The sequence below is a fragment of the Heliangelus exortis genome, chromosome 3, assembly GCF_036169615.1.
Source record: "Heliangelus exortis chromosome 3, bHelExo1.hap1, whole genome shotgun sequence".
In the NCBI taxonomy this organism is placed as follows: Eukaryota; Metazoa; Chordata; class Aves; order Apodiformes; family Trochilidae; genus Heliangelus; species Heliangelus exortis.
In genome coordinates, this window is record NC_092424.1 from 13,774,502 (window position 1) to 13,790,586 (window position 16,085).

Below are 16,085 nucleotides of genomic sequence, written 5' to 3' on the forward strand. Positions count from 1 at the left end.
ATTTGGCCTGATTTAGTTCCTCTGAGAGGCTTTGGTTATGAGGAATCAGCCACCCCAACTTCTGCTGGTACATGGTGTTGTCCAACACCTCCACCCACTGCCTCCATCCCTTGGGATACTGGAGGAAAGTATCAGGCAAAGTGGAAGCAGCAGGCCTCAGAGAGACAACAGCAAAGTCCCCAGCCATGACTAAACTGTTTATTTCTCAAGACTTTTAATCTTATTACAGTAATGGACTGATAACTCACTGTGTAGTTAAAATGGAATTTGACACCAGGGCTGTACTTGCTGTGCCTGGTAAAGAGCTGTAAGAATGGGAAACTAGAGAAGTGCAAGAGGGGAAAGGGAAGTTGAATTTATATGGATAGATGCACCAGGTGGCCCTGGATAAATAAAGCATTTCTTGGGGTAGAAAAGGGATGGTAAGAGAGGTTACCTCATGGATAGAGATGAAGGGCATGGAAGATGCAGGTGCTGAGCAAATAAGAGGCTCTGGAGTCACTGGCTGTTGTGTACAACAACTGCACAGTCCTGCTGTGGTGATTGTACACAGAACCTCAGCAGACAATTGGCCTAGCTGATGGTCCCATCATCTGCTTACCCCCCCAACAGCACATCATGTTCTTCTGACATGGTTCCTCTTTGCTTGGTCTAGCTGATCAGACAGTGTTTTAGCTGCACTACAGCCTTTTCCTTTTGCTCTTTTATTAATTCCATCCTGATGGGTTTTTTTCTGCCAGCTGTATTGACTGCTATGATGTCTGGAGTTGGCTAAGCATTTGCTCTCCATCGATTTGCTTTTGATTTTCCAAATGTTTAGGATTTTAGCTTCGACGAATCTAATAGCTTTGTTCTATCCTATCCTATCCTATCCTATCCTATCCTATCCTATCCTATCCTATCCTGCCCTGCCCTGCCCTGCCCCTCCCCATCTGATTGCAGATCCCTCCATTCAGTGTAAGGCTTTCCAGGCAAAGAGCAGTACAATGACTGATGTCCATGCCCTGTGGTTTTTGGTTTTTTTTTTTAAATATGTCTTCAGTTTTGCCAGTAGTTTGGCACAAAGCTGTATCTCTACAAAGGAGGAAAGGGATCTCTATCATGGTTCTAGCAGTTAAATTGCAGAGGATGTTTCTTTTAACATGAAGGTGACAGGGCTATGAACCTATCTTCTTCTCCATCCCTGACAAGCACATTTCTCACATACTATAGAAAAAGAAGGTGAACTCACCCTTCTGAAGTAGGTGACAATTGATTAGGCAAACTGCAAACCTCTTTCAACTGCTGAGTGCCCAGTAGTTTTCTGGGATTCTGAAATCTGTTGAATTGCAGGGGAAAATCCTTGTGCAGTCCTGCTGGATTTACCCCAGTGAAGATCCCTGTTCATGCTTTATCAGCCTATGAGACTACACTGTCCCCTCTTTGAGAAACAAAAAGCAAAAGATTGTCATTGTAAGGCTCTGCTTTTGCTTTTTTTTAAACTCATGCTCAACTACATTTGTGTGGGGGGAAAATAATCCCATTGAATTTCAAGGTCTCAGGCAGCAGCTATTTCCTCCATTAAGCAGACAGACACGGGGAAATGAGGGAAAGCATATTGATTAATTTTACCAAGGTCCATTATATGTCATGTGGATATTGAAATACAAATTTGGCCTTGGCATTAGGCAGTGAGGAAACTGGACTCCTGAGAGGGTGCTGTAATGAGAAGGGTCGGCCTTGTTTGATGATGGGCTAATCAAGGTGGGGGTGAGCAGTGTCCCCAGGTGCCACATTTGAAGCTGTGTTCAGATGCTTCAGAGAGTTCCTGAGTGCTCACAAACAGCCTCCCAGCCCATCTTCCTCCTCCTGAGGACTACGGGCAGCATAGTAAGTGTCCATAAAACACCAGACTCCACCATGAGCATGTAGATATGGGGCTGTCCTCAATCCCCAGGCACCCTCTGCCCATGAGCCAGCACTGGGAATGGTACCGATACGGCTCTTTTGCAGGAGAAGCTTGGGGACTGCACTCAGCATGTGCTTGATGAGAAAGCAGTATGTATAGAGGAGTCCATAGGCACCTAAAGCCTGAAAGGTGCTTTCTAGGGGAAATACTGGCTGTCTGGTATGATTAGCTGGGAATGCCAGATTTATGTGGAGGGTTTTACCTAGCTGCACATAGCACCCACAGGTAATGAGAAGCGAGTCTGAAGGCCTGCAGAAACCCCTCACTGGCTTTGCTCTGCAAGTGCTGGGAAGCAAGAAGGTCTGAGGGGGATTAAACTTTGCTGCCCAGCAAGGTTTGTGGGCTAATGGATGTCTCACACCTACCTTTATTCTCAGCATGTTGAAAGCAAGGAGAATTCACTATGTGAATAAGAGCAAGTTCTGCTTCTTAAAGCAAAGCAAGATTGAAAATCAAACTGTGCTGCTGCACACAGCACGTGCTATGCTGTGGAACTCCTTGCCACAAGAAATTATCCTCCTAATGGTGAGAATAATTTAATGAAGCTTGATGCCACATGTAGGTAAGCAAACCAGCACGTGTAGTAATATAGTCTTGTGATCTATGGCATAGGAATGAGTTTCTTTTCTACCTCTTTGGTCTGGGGGACTTTCCCAGTTTTTGTTTTTTCATCCTGCTGAACAAATTTATCTTTGCCATAAGTAAGTTTCTGCTTTCACCTGTATTTTAAGCATGAGATTAGAGAGAAGTAACAGAAGTTTTTCATCTGTGGGATGCTGGTTTGCTGATGTACCCTGAGTCAGAGACATGGGCTTGTGTAAATGTAGCTAACAGGAGTCCGTGCACTTTTCTTTCCTTTCCAGAGCTGTCAGTATATCCAACACTGCCATCTTATAGTTCAAGCCCCTTAACCAGCCTGGCTGGGGAAAATTTGTGACCTTCTTCAGACCTGACAGTCAGGAGCATATCCTGCTCTTCTGCTGGGACACGCTCCTTGTCCTTTTCTGTCTACATCCCAGATCCCTCATCCCAAACTTTGCACTTGTCAGACACTGCCCACCAACTTATAACAGACACTCTTCACTGCCCACTCTGCTGCCTCCTTCATATCCATGTCTCTGTGGTTGAATACCACAGTGTTCCAGTGTTCCCTGGTGTGAGCTGGGCTCTTTTCCTGGTCTTTTCCTTCTTCTCCACTGTGCATCATTTCTGTCCTTGTCACCTCTCTGGTGTCATGCTGCCTTCTCTCCTTGCCTCCTCCCTGGCCTCTCCTTATTAGATGGCACTTCCAGAGGCTGAAATGGTCTCCCTCCCTTTATAAAGTTCCAGGACCAGCCATCAATATTAGACTTCCCCTCCATGCAAGTCACAGGCAGCTCCACTCCTTTTGGACTTAGCCTCTAATTTTAGCATCACTTTTTCTTACAGCTTCTTTTCCCATAGAGTCTGAAGAGTCCCTGCCTTGTCAGAGACATTATTCTCTTGGCAGCAGGGAGATACTTTGCAGTCATGCAAGCTGGCCTGCTCAGAACAAAACAACCTTTATTAGGCAGTGGGGATGCAGTCAGTCAGGGCCATTAGGCAGGGCTGGCATGGAAAAGCTCACACTCAGATTTGTGTTGTGAGCACGTACCTGCAGCTCTGTAACTGCACTGGGCAGTGAAAGGATCTCCCTTCATTGCTGGCACTGCTCTACATCTGTCCTTCCAGAGGTATTCTAGACATTTACAGACCTGGATCCTGCCCTCTGAGCACTGCCTCTGGGAGCAACCCTCTTTTCCTTATCCCAGTTCTTTAGGTGTAGAGTATCCCTGAAAACACTGCAGGGGTCTGTGCCTGGGGATTGCCTTAAGCTTAGTTCTGACCCAAAGGTTACTGCTCTGATTTTGTGTTTCAGAAAGTTACTTAAGCACTTGAGGGAGCAGCTGTATACAGCAGAGCCCTCCCCCAGCTCCTCAGGGACCAAGATGTGCTTTCCTAAGCAGGAATTTCCCTGGCCGCTCCACATGTCCTAGAGTATGGCTTTTGAAATTGCTTCTGTTGTGTCTGAGTTGACTGACACCCTCTGTGAAGTGAGCTGCCTTTTGGTAGCATTGCACTGGTGGCATGACAGGGCTGTCTATTGAGGTTCTTTGGGAAGAAAGACAGTCCATGAATTATTTAAGCACCTCTGTTTCCTATTAGCTTATGACTAACGTTCATTGCACGAACCCCTGAGATGCTGCACATTGAAACTACTGGAGAAAATATAATAGGTTGAATTGCTTTCTAGGTAGCAAGGTGCATACAGAGCTTTTGTTGACTTTTGTGTGCTTGTTTTGCCTTTAGTTTTAAAAAAGGAACACAGAAAGAGAACTCAGGAAGTCTGATCAGGGACTGGGAGTCCACAGTGGGCCTAAACCATTTTTCAAGGGCAATGGGGATCAATGGGGAGTGAATACCACAGCAGACAAGGGAATTAGAGAGAAAGCTTCTTTCTGATGTTACATTAAAGTTTTAAAATCTTGAGACTGGGAGATGAAGCAGGGAGTAGAGATTGACTTGAGATAGGCTATAGAATGAAGGGTGCGTGAGTAACAGCAGCAAATTTCACATCTTGTTGAAAAAGTGTAAAAAACATCCATTGATGATGGATCTGAGAAGCCAGAGCTTGATATTAGAGCAAGTTAGCAAATCTCTGGTGTATACTGACCTCCTTGGAGTCTATGGCTGGAGTTGGAAACCTTTTCCTGCTCCAGAGGATATACAACAATCCCAACTATCTACTGCTTTCCAGGGAGTGCAACTCTTACACAGGAGCTCAGCTACATTGAAGAGCCATGCCCAGAGCCTGACAATGCCCAGATTGAATTAACAGTTTTATATAGGATTCAGATTCTCAACATTACCATTTCTCAAATGATTCCTGTACATAGTAGCATGCCCCCTTGCCAGGTTGCAGGTCTATCTTTGGATCATTTGGGACCCCAGATAGCTCTTTTTCTGCTTCCCTTCTTTCTATCGATCAAATGAGTTGAAAAATCTCAGCTTGTGATTCTTTATTGACAAGCACTGGCTGTTAGTTACATGTTCCTCTGGATACCTGTGTCTATCACCTGAGTTATGTTTCCTTAATAAGATTATGGCTCTTGTTCACAAAACCCAAGCAGTGGTAGAAAAGGAAAAGTATGTCTTGCCCTGTAATGATTGTCTGAGACCCCACTTAACATCTCCCTCCACCCCACTTAAAAACCCCAAAACAAAACAAAAAAGAAACATATAACAGAGCCAAGGGCTAAGGTCTCAATAACAGAATGTGCAATTAGTTGCACTGATAAGCATTTTTGGAGGGCACTTCATCTGCTCTCTTCATCTGGAACAGGTGACATTTCTCTTGTCCTTATCATGGCTCTTCTACTATAAGAGAAGCTGATAATTTCCATTCCCTGCCCAATTTCTGCAAGTGCTGCCTGATGGTGCAAGCCCCACTGCCTTGGCCCACCCCAGGGGCAGCTGCACTGCAGGATTAAGGGACCCCATTTCCTCTGGGACTCCCTCGAGGGGGAAGGTGCTGCAGCAGTGCTTTGACAGAGGCCATTGCTGGGGACCAGCTGCTCTCCCTCTCTGCCATATGTCTATTGTCTGCATGCAGACTGAGTGCAAATGCATTTTATTAAATAAAAATATCTTTAATTGAATGAAAATCCCAAAGCTGGTTGGACTCCAAAAGCAACATGAGCTCCAGGCACTGCTTTCCTTCTCTATTTCAACTTTTAGCTTCTGAAGTACAAACGTCTCTCAGATATTATTGCTTCTGCATTTTCAGTTGGCAGGGCTCACGGGGTTAAAACTTTTCTGTGCTCAGTTCAAGGTTTTCTGTGCTCAGTTCAAGGAACAGCCTGGGTTGGGGACTGTTGCCAGCAGGATGCACTAACAGCCTTCAGCTGCATGGATGAGAGCACTATGCTATGCTGCTTGCTTTCCTTACCAAAGAACAGGTTCTGGTCTCTGAGACCAGGAGAAAGGAAGTCTTGTCTTTGTCCAGCATTTCTGGACTCCTGATGCTCCCAGTCACTATCCTGGCTCTGAGGCCACACTGGCTGCAGAAGGAGCTCTTACTCCTCCATAGCCCTCCCAGGAGAAGGACAAGGCAGAGTCATTTTTCTATACCCCTGGGGCTTTTCTCCTTGCACGCATGCTCCCCAGCTAGGTTTGACTGGAAGACAGTGATGTGATGGACTGGTACTGGCTCTTCCCACTCTTGGGTTTCTCTGTAAGATCTTCTTCCCAGTCCAGCAGGAATTTTGCCCCTGGGCTGGGCAGCCAAGTGCTTTCCTGTCATAGTAAAGCTACCTCACATTTCTGTTGCTCTCTGGGGCAAACCACCAGCAGAAGATATGCATGCTAAGTATGGACTGGTTTTGACTCATCCAGAGCCCTTTAGCTCCTTGGTTAGCAGGGATCATTGCCACCAACCCCATCAGCAGCAGAGGGCAGGAGGGTGCTGAGACAGACAAAGGGCCACAATCCAGTGAAAGTGTGCAATAGGCTTAAACACCCAGAGGGATGTATGACACCTCTCCTAATAACATCTCAGAAGCATGGCACCAATGTGTGGAAGAGACTGTCTTCCTCCCACTGTAGCTACAGGAGCAGTTTTCTACTCTGTTTTGTTATGATCACTTGTAGCAAGGTCTCACACTCTTGGTGAAGCTGCAAGCTACTTTTCCATAATGACCCTGCTATAAAACAACTTACTGAGCTTGTCCTCTCCTTGATGGTATCAGTGTCACCTGCAGACCTGTCCCTCTGTCACTTCTTCTTGGAGATCCTCATCCCCACACTGCCTGGGCTGTGCTGGACTAACTGTGTAAGCAGCTCTGTACAGGGAACACATGTCCTGGAGATAGCCAGATGGGCTGGTACAGACCTGGACCATGCACAGGGTGCAGAGCAGCTTATCTGGGGTCTTTAGGGGTAATCAGACATTGACAGGACATTTTATCCACTCACGTGTCAGTCTCTGGCTGACACACAAAACTCCTTGCAGGGATTCTCCCGAAGATACTCAGGGCTGGAGCATTACAGAGTGATGTGCTCTGGCACATTGCATTTAGCAGCCTTGACATACACTTAAGTGTTATTTTCAAACAAAGGAAGACAATGCAAAGAAAGACACTAGTGCACAGACATTATCTCATCCATCCTAGCACTGCCCACTCCAGCTCCCTCAGCATTTCTCTTGACACCCTCTCAGCAGTGCACAAGAGGATGGCCTGACTGCCTGATTCCCTTTTACTGCCCTTAAATGCTGCTGCCTGGAGCCAGCACCAGAATCAACCCTTTTTCCCCTCACAACAGTACTTGCAGGTCTGGGGTTAAAGCAGTAAAAAGCCAGAAATATTTCCCTTCACAACAGTCAGGCAGATGCTATTGCAAGCCTTCATTAGCCTGGGCTGAAATTTGGAAGCGGAGCAGAGGGATCTGCCATGAGAGCCAATTGCTTCTATCACCTCGTGCTCTCGGCACTCACCTGGACACAGGCCCAAGCCATTCCCACAAGAAGTGAAAACCCTTTCACAGCAGCATCATTTCTTGCAACAAAAGCACTTTGCTTTTTACAGCTGTCCACACCGTGCCTTTTGTGAGACTCTTGGTTAATGTGTTGCACAGATCACACGATGTTGTCACTGTCTGCTGGCATCTTTAGTACTTGTTTCTGGTGATATTCCAATTTTTTGAGCAAGTTTGGGGTCAAATCAGCCTCACTCTATAACTATTATGTTGGGGTTGTTTTATTTCTCTGAACACATAGTACCCAGTTCCTTCATGCATCATTTATACTCCCTGCACCCTGGCAAAGCTCTGGCCATTTCTTTATTCCAGCCACGTTTTCAGAAATGTTCATTTTCTTTCAGATTCTCTTTATAAAAACAGAAATGCTCTATCATCTCCAGTGACTCAGGATAGGTGATTTTGTAGATTTTTCCACAGTCTCAGCAAATTCTTTGTCTGCAGATTTAATAGACAGTCTTAGGCTATGCAGCAGATTATAAATTTTAGCTCCCATTACAATCAGTAATCTGCCAGGTTTATTTTATATGTTATACGTTGCTCACTTTCATAGCATAGGGGGAGCAGTTTTCTCCCAAGCCAGCAGAAAAGCCCATTTCCCCCAGACAGCCTGGTATGTGTAATCTTTTTCTCTTTCCCTCTGCATAAGTGGATTACTTCTGGCCCCATGCCTGCACAGTGCACCTCCCTGTGCCGTATGAGATGAGTGGGTCTCATGGCTCCCCTCATTCATCAGCAGTCCAGGAACAGGGTAGATCCGAAACATAAAATTGGGTGGGGAAGAAATGGCTGTAAGTCCTGGGGGCTGTTCTGTACTGACAGCTTTACAAAGGGATGTTTTTTGCACCCATATGGGTGAAAGAGCTGAGATGCTACCAGGCCTTCCCCCCACCTTCTCTGTCTTGCAAAGTCACAGCAGAAGCTTCACTCTTTTGTCATAGGATGGAGGCATTGGAATGGCCAAGAGGCCTCCAAGGCAGAAACAATTGAAACAGAAGAAAGGACTTTTCCAGCTCCTGGTCTCGGCAGAGGAGAAGGAGGTCACACTGTTCATAACCCAGGCACAGAGTCCCTCTGGAGATCTCAGTTCTGGGTTGGTGTGCTCTCTGCTGAGCCATCCTGACCTCCTGAGACCTGGGAGAGATGGGTTAAGGCAGAGCATGCTGGAGCTATGAGAGGCCCTGAGGCTGTGATGCAGCTGAGCAGAAAAGCAGCTATTGAGTCTCCTAAATGTTTTATAGTGCATTCAAGCACTGAGTCCACTGTCAAAGCTGGGCACTATCCATTTAGATCCTTGTCTTTAAAATAAATTATAACTCTTTGAGGATGAGCTGCTGCCAGGTAAAAGAGTGGGGTTATGTGTCTGATGCAGGAGGAGAAACTATAGCAAGAAGGCTGAGCACTCACCTGAGGGGCAGCAGAGGTGAGAAATCAGCTCAAAGAACCTCAGTATCTCTCCAGACCCTGGCATCATCCAAAGCAAATTTCCCAGCCATTGGTATTTTTTCATTAAATTAGAGAATTTTGAACTGAACACTCTCCCCACAGAAGAGGGTTTGCTTATTTTTTTTTAACCACAGAGATAAGTAAAGCCGGAGTCAGTACAGATTGTTGGGGTAGGAATGGGGAAATGAAAAGATTTGTGCTGGGTGGGGACTGGGCTACCACAGGCACTGGCATGCAAAGGGAGGCAGCATGGATCTGCAGAGGAAGCTGTTGTCTGGGATGCAGATGTTTTGAGTTGGATAAGAAGGATATGTGGTTGTTTCCAGATGTGAAGAATAGGTGCACAGTGGGGATTTTGGAAGATTTTCACAGATCTGCAAGGAGCAGTGGTGGGAGGGAGCAGTGTTTCATCTGGGCAGGTGACTGACATGTATGCCACAATAATGCCCACTGTGTGCCCAGCCTTGCTTAAATATACAGAAAGAGAGAATTGCTGCCTGGAAAAACACAGGAGTCATGAAGCCAAGCAGTAAACAAAAGGCATGAGGAAAGGCTGCTATTGTAAACACAGGGGATGCTGCATAGGACAAGAGGAATGTCCCTGTAGGCCCTTATCTCAACCCTGACAGTAGCTGGTATCAGATACTCCAGAGAAAGCTGCAAAAAAATCTTCACAACACACTTGGGCATCGGTGTGATAGTATCCCCACGAGGGCTCTTCCTGCCAGACCCCATTTGCCAATCAGCCTGCACATGGAAATCAGGAGACTGAGGGCTCTTGTCACTTTTGCTCTGGCTGATGTTGCATCCTTTCACTCCTATAACCTGCTAGCCCAGTTGGTTTCTCTCTCCAGTTGCTCTGTTCTGGGTGTACTACGGGCTCCTCAACCCTCTGTCAAGCACAGACCCATGAGTTATGTCCTAAACCCCTGTGCTCCTGCAGAGAAGCACAGCCCAAGGTGGGGCTGGATTATACCCTCTCTATCTATGTCTGGTTGCTATTATTTGGGGGCTCCTTCATTCTCCATCCTACGGTTCTAAGCACTCCTTTCAAGTATGTGTAGGCAGCTGGAACAGCATGCTACCACTCTTCTCTTTGAAGGACCATTCCAGGAGGATGGGTTAGATGGTTTGTGAAGGACACAGACCAGTGTCACAGATAGTCATGGAAAGACCAACAATGCTGCACTGCCCAGATAAAGAATACATGCCAGCATTTGCAGGTGCTCTAGACTTTGATACTGCTGCCTTCGTTCTGCATGTAGCATGTAGCATATGCACATTCTGCACGTGTTGAATAGGGAAAATAAATTCAAAGAAGGATCCCAGGAGCAGATGACAAGCATCTGGGATTGACTGGCATTAGCTGAGCAAGCTGACAGTGTGCAATGTTACACTGGGAGATGGTGGTCTGTATGATGCCAGAGTGGGATCTACAGAGCTACTTGTGGATAGACCTCTTCATGGAAAACCCACACTGTCTGTTCATACTCATAGCAGAAGGATATCAAACAACAGAAAAATGAAAAGGAATATAAGAACTTTCAAAATTTATTTGGCTGTAAATGACAGTTGCTCTGGGCTCTCTGTGCAGGATGGCCGTCAGGAAGATTTCTCAGCAGCTTAGGTAGCCACCTAAAAAAACAGAGGTGGTGAAACTCTGATCTGACAGGTTTTCTAGGCACAGTCCCCATGGATCTTATTAGATTTGAGCCTGGGACTGCCCCAAGAAAGACCTTCTGTCTGCTCAGTGCTGTGTGGGAAGTGGCAGCACAAACCACAGGGGACCTCCTGGCCTATGGGTAGTTCAGTTCCTCTGATAGAGACCACTGAGCACACTGAGATGTGTGGAGTTTTGTTCGAGGACCTCAGCCCCTTGCATGTACACAAGTGCATGTGTGCACACAAGTTTCCAAGCACTGTTTCCGTGGCTTCCCTCAGCTGCAGGATTACATGCCCAGCAAGCAGAAATGCTTTTGTTCTGTTCCCCTGTGCCCTGTCACGAAGAACTGCTTTTGGTGACCAGGCAGCACTAGTTTATTGGTATTCCTTTATGTCAGTACTGCAAAAGCCTTGACAGTGTGTCTCAGCTCCACTGGTCTGTTTAATAAGTTCAGGTTCACAGCACTGCTGTCCCTGGGCAGGGGCTGCAGCTGTGCCCACTCACTGGAGGTGCAAAAAGAGGAGGAGGAGTGAGCTGTGCCCACTCACTGGAGGAGGCAAGAGCTTGGCTGCTGCCAGCCCTCTGAATGCCCACTCATGTCTCCCCTCTGCTAGAGCTGGGGCTGTACCCGCTGTGGCACAGCATGAGAGGCAGGGACCAGGAGAATAGGTTTGGACAGGAGTGGTGAGCACATGGTGTGGTGAGGTCTGTCCCACTCTGTCTACTATGGGTGGACTGCTGCCACCCCTGGAGGAGATGGCTTTCAGTCCCTGACATCCTGCACCCTGGGGCTAGGGCTGCCGTGGCTCTGCATTGTCACCCTGTGAACCCAGTGGAGGAGAGCAGAGTGTTTGTAGGGGTCTTAAGGCTTGAGACTTAACTGGGCAATTCAGCTGCATTGAAGTCCTTAGAAAGATAAATCACTGGCTCTCCAAGGATGATCTCTCCATGTACCAGCCCTTTCCACCTTCTTTCTTCTGGCCTTTGATGTGAACCTTCTGGCTCTCAGGGAGGCAAGTAAGGATACTTGAAGGCTGTGGTTCATGAAGTTTAGGCTTATGCTGTCTGATTTTTTAAGGCTCAGAATTATTTGCTGCTGGGACACCACAATCGTGCTCCAGCAGTCTCTTCAGTGCCATTAAGAGCAGCAGATCTCTTAGAAAATACAGCAGTGCCCAAAGTGATGCCTCAGCAAGACCCCCGCTCTCCCTGGGTTATCACTGCCATTCCCTGGGCAGGTAGGGGCAGTGGCAGCTTGGCATGTTGCTTTTCCATGTGCAAGGTGAGGGCAATGAGTAGTACCCCTCCTGGGGTTGCTAGTGGTTTCTGGCTTGGTTTATGTGAGCTTTGTGGTTTCTGGTATTTGGTTTGGCTCAGACTGTGTGATGCAGAGCAGTGAGCAAAGCCTATTCACAGACCACGTAGATGTTTGCACTCTCTTTCCCTTTAAAATAACACTTTCAGGTTGTCAAAATGGAGCTTGGCAGAGCACAGAAATTTGTTAGGTTTTTTTTGCCTTTGTTATCACCTCTTTAGCATAATTGTTTCTTCAATAAACATTGTTGGTTGGGTTTTTGGGTTTTTTTTTTTGGTTTATTTTTTTGTTTGTTCAGGTATTTCTAGTGGTAGCAATGGCTATTTCAAAGCCAAATCCAAAAGAAAAAAAGCCTTAGAATTACTCAGTAAGTTTTTATCAGGCTCGGAAATTATGCAAATGATGCAAAGGCATCTGTATCCTGACACAAGTTATTAAAGTACAGTAGACTTCACCACCCTCCACTTGCAAGAGCAAAGCCTACATTTAATTCAGACCACAAATTCATGAAGTGTTCCTTACATGGTTAAAACTGTCCTCCCAGCATGTTATCCCCTTCATACACTTCTCCCCCCCCCCCCCCCCCCCCGAAAAAAAAAAAAAAAAAAAAGCAGGTTGGAGCTAGGGCAATCCCACACAATACGGATCCACAGTACAAGGGCTGCACCATCCAGCTCTGCAGTGTCAGAGAAGTGAAGGTTGTTTCTATGCAGAGTTTGAAGCAAACTTTGGGTTTCATGAAGCTGAGATTAAATGGTCTGTTAGCTTTGTGGAGCCAGCAGAGGATTTTGAGCTTGGGTACTCTGAAAGTTAGAAAAGACATTTGGGAGAGATGGGAGAAGGGCAGGATTGTGCCTCTGGCAATACAACTGCATAGAAATGTGTTCAGTTGGATAAACTGAGTAGTATCATCTCAATGCCACAGAACAAGTGTCCATGTCCTAAAAGTTTGCCTTCACTGTTGGTGATGCACATGCTGAGATGGAGGACTGAATGATGGATTTATAGCTCCCCAATTGCTCCTAACAAAGATTCCAGTACTGATCCATGTATCTGGAGAGCATGTTATCTGTTCTGTGCATAAACAAGGGAATTCATCCTCCAGGGACTCTCAGTCTAGTTTCTTTCATTAAGAATAAATTAAACATTAAAAAAAATGTAGGAGGAAATTTTAAAAAGGTTTCTTTTGACTTGAACACAGTTCTGTAAAGCTCTGACTGGAATAAGCCACATGTAGTGCAGTGTATTTCAAATAGATAGAAATAATGCCCTAAGTATACCAGGCTAATTAGATGTACTTTCTTTACAACATCACAGTTCTAATGTTCCTGTCTCTCTGTAATTAAAGAAGCATTTACCACGCATTGGAACTTTTAATTAGGTCTAACATCTAATAAACTTGGAGTAAACTAACAAATATTTCCTCTGTTCAGCAGGTAGTTTCTAATCAGTGTTTAGAGGTTTAAAATTTCAGATAGAAGACATCAGCTCATGCCTAAGGTGCTTGAAGAGACATTTGAGTATAACCTGGTAACTGTGGTGCTCATCCTAATAAGGAGGTGTCAAGGGACCCAGTTCCCAGCCCTTCTTCTTTGATAGCTGAATTCTCTTGGGGGGCAATTACTTTGCTGGTAGTGTTTGTATGAGGCTTCCTGGGCTGTGGAGCAGGGTTGGGCCCCTGCCAGATGCCAAGCGTGGGCTCCTTCCCCCTTGTATCAGCCATGCAGAAGCTTCACCAGTTCCTTGCACTCCTGCTGTGGTCAGTGGGGAAGAAGAGGAGTTATGCCCTCTCAAATAGGCTTTCAAGAGAGGTGACAACAACCTCCCTGCCCCAAGATTCCTCTCTTTCTCCATCAAGGCAGAGCCATCCTAGATTAAATGTCTAAGTTATAGATGGGTGAAAAGAGGTGAGACATCTCTCTCTAACCTGTGCCTCAAGAAACACCTGATAGTAAGAGATGAAGGTCCAAGTGTGCCTGCTGATGTGTCCCCACACAGGAATCAGAGCATGGCCCACAGGAGAACTATTAGGAAGGATAATCCATCCTTATAATGCCACCATCTCCTGGTGGCAGTGGGATTGCACAAACCCCATGGGGAGAGATTGTGCTGTCCAGCTGCAGAACTGTGATCTTTTCCTCAGGAGGGCTGGGCAAGGCTCTGGAAGCTGGGACCTGGATGCTACAGAGGATGGGGTGGCCGGGGCCACAGCTATACCCATAGACCTTGTGCCTGGTTGGGATAGGGAAATGGACATGTCTGCTGGTGACAAGAGGCTGTGAGTTGGAAGGCTGGTAGTGCCCACTGAACAGTTTGCTGAGGCTGCGTTGAGGTTCACCTGGCAGTAAAGTAAAACAACAAGGAAAAGATGTAACAGTGGCCATACATGTGCACAGTTGGACAGCAAATCGCAGAGGGCTGTCTGTGGGTTGACAGGACTGAGGCCTGGGAAGGAGGAGATCTGAGGAGATGAGATAACTAGGATGGACTGTATTGGAGTGGGAAAAGGAGGGATGCATCCATCTGCTTTCTCACAGTGGTTCTTTCATTGACTAACATGTATTCTTCAGGACTTGCCCTCCTGGCTGTGTGACAGGACAGCCCTTTGGAATCATAATCTCCTTTACCTGTTCCTCCTGAGGGCAGGGGCATGACAAGAGAGAGGCAAAGCACAATCACTACATGGTATATCTGCTTGCAGCACTTTTCACAAGTGTCCTAGATTGCCTCCAGGTACCAGTCACTCATCTTCCCATGTCCTGCATTTTCTACCTCCTTCTGGCAGTTATTTGAAGTTCATGGTTCAGATGACAGTCCTTTGCAGATCCAAGGTAACATTTTCCTGTGCTAAAAGGTGCTGAGAGACATTCGCTCCTACTTAATATCTTGGTAAAGGAATTCCCCCCTTTGTCATACTCAGTGGGGTGACAGGACAAAGGGAGTGGGGAAACTGAGTCATGAAATAACTGCACATTCTCTGTAGCAGGAGAAGAGGTGGGAGCAGGAGTGTAAGGTGTAGGAATTAATGTTAAAGGAGTTACTGAGGAAGCAGAGAAGGCAGAAGACACACGCACAGGGCAAAAGCTGAGGGAACACTTCCTTGGGAAAGAGGCTGTAACAAGACTATATGCAATGGAGAAAGCTGTGAGCATGGGGAAGGTGTAAAGGCTTTCATAATTGGCCATGGGAATGGGGAGAACAGGATGAAGCCATGATGCTACTAAAACCTGGGGACACAATACAGTGTCTGTGAAGAAGCCTGGAGAAGGGAAGACAGTAGTATTTGCTTCAGTACAACTGGCAGGTGCCTGTGTTTCTGGAACAGAAGGTCATATATTTTGTGTGAAGTCTCCTGCATCTAGGGAATGACTTTAATGTAGCTTGAAGTGCCAATAAGTGGAATAACTATGTGCCATTACCAATAACAATAACAGCCCTGGAATACTTTCTACCCAAGGATCTCAAAGCATTCCTTTTTATGGCTTATTCATTGACTCTTTATGTCCCCAGGGAGGTAGGGGATTATAATGATCACCCACTTCACACATGGTGAAACGGGGCGTAAGTGGCTGAGCTATGAATAAGGCTGTGACTGTTCTCCTCTGACAGCATCAATTTCCCAAGTCATCAGTTGAGAGGGAAAAAGCTGCAGCTGCTGCCAGGACAAGTCTCTGGAATTGCAAGGGGTGCTGAGGGGGTACCCGTCACACCTTCCTGATGTGAATGCAGTGTGGGGAAGGCAGGCACCAAGGCACCTTGAGGGCAGACCTAAGCAGGATCAACCTTGGGCCAGTGGGTGCATTCCCAGGTTCTCTGGCTCCTGTGTCATGGATCCCAGTGCCACTCAGGAGTGCCCAAGCTCCACACTTGCTTTGGGAAGCAGACTTACACCAGCTCTCTCCCCTCAGTCCTAGGCACACAGGCTGTTTTCTCACCCAGTTCCAGTGGGCAATTCATGAGCCAGACATGGCTCAGATCAGTCTGACTTGAGACTGTGGAGAATATTTAGGGTCTGCTACCTCCATCTGGCTATAACTGATCTCCATCCTGGCTCTTATGCCAGCAGATCAGAGATTAAAGGGTTATGGCTAAGGGCCACACAGCTATGGCTCACAATGCAGAATATATGCTATAGTGTGTGCAATACATACAAAGTATAT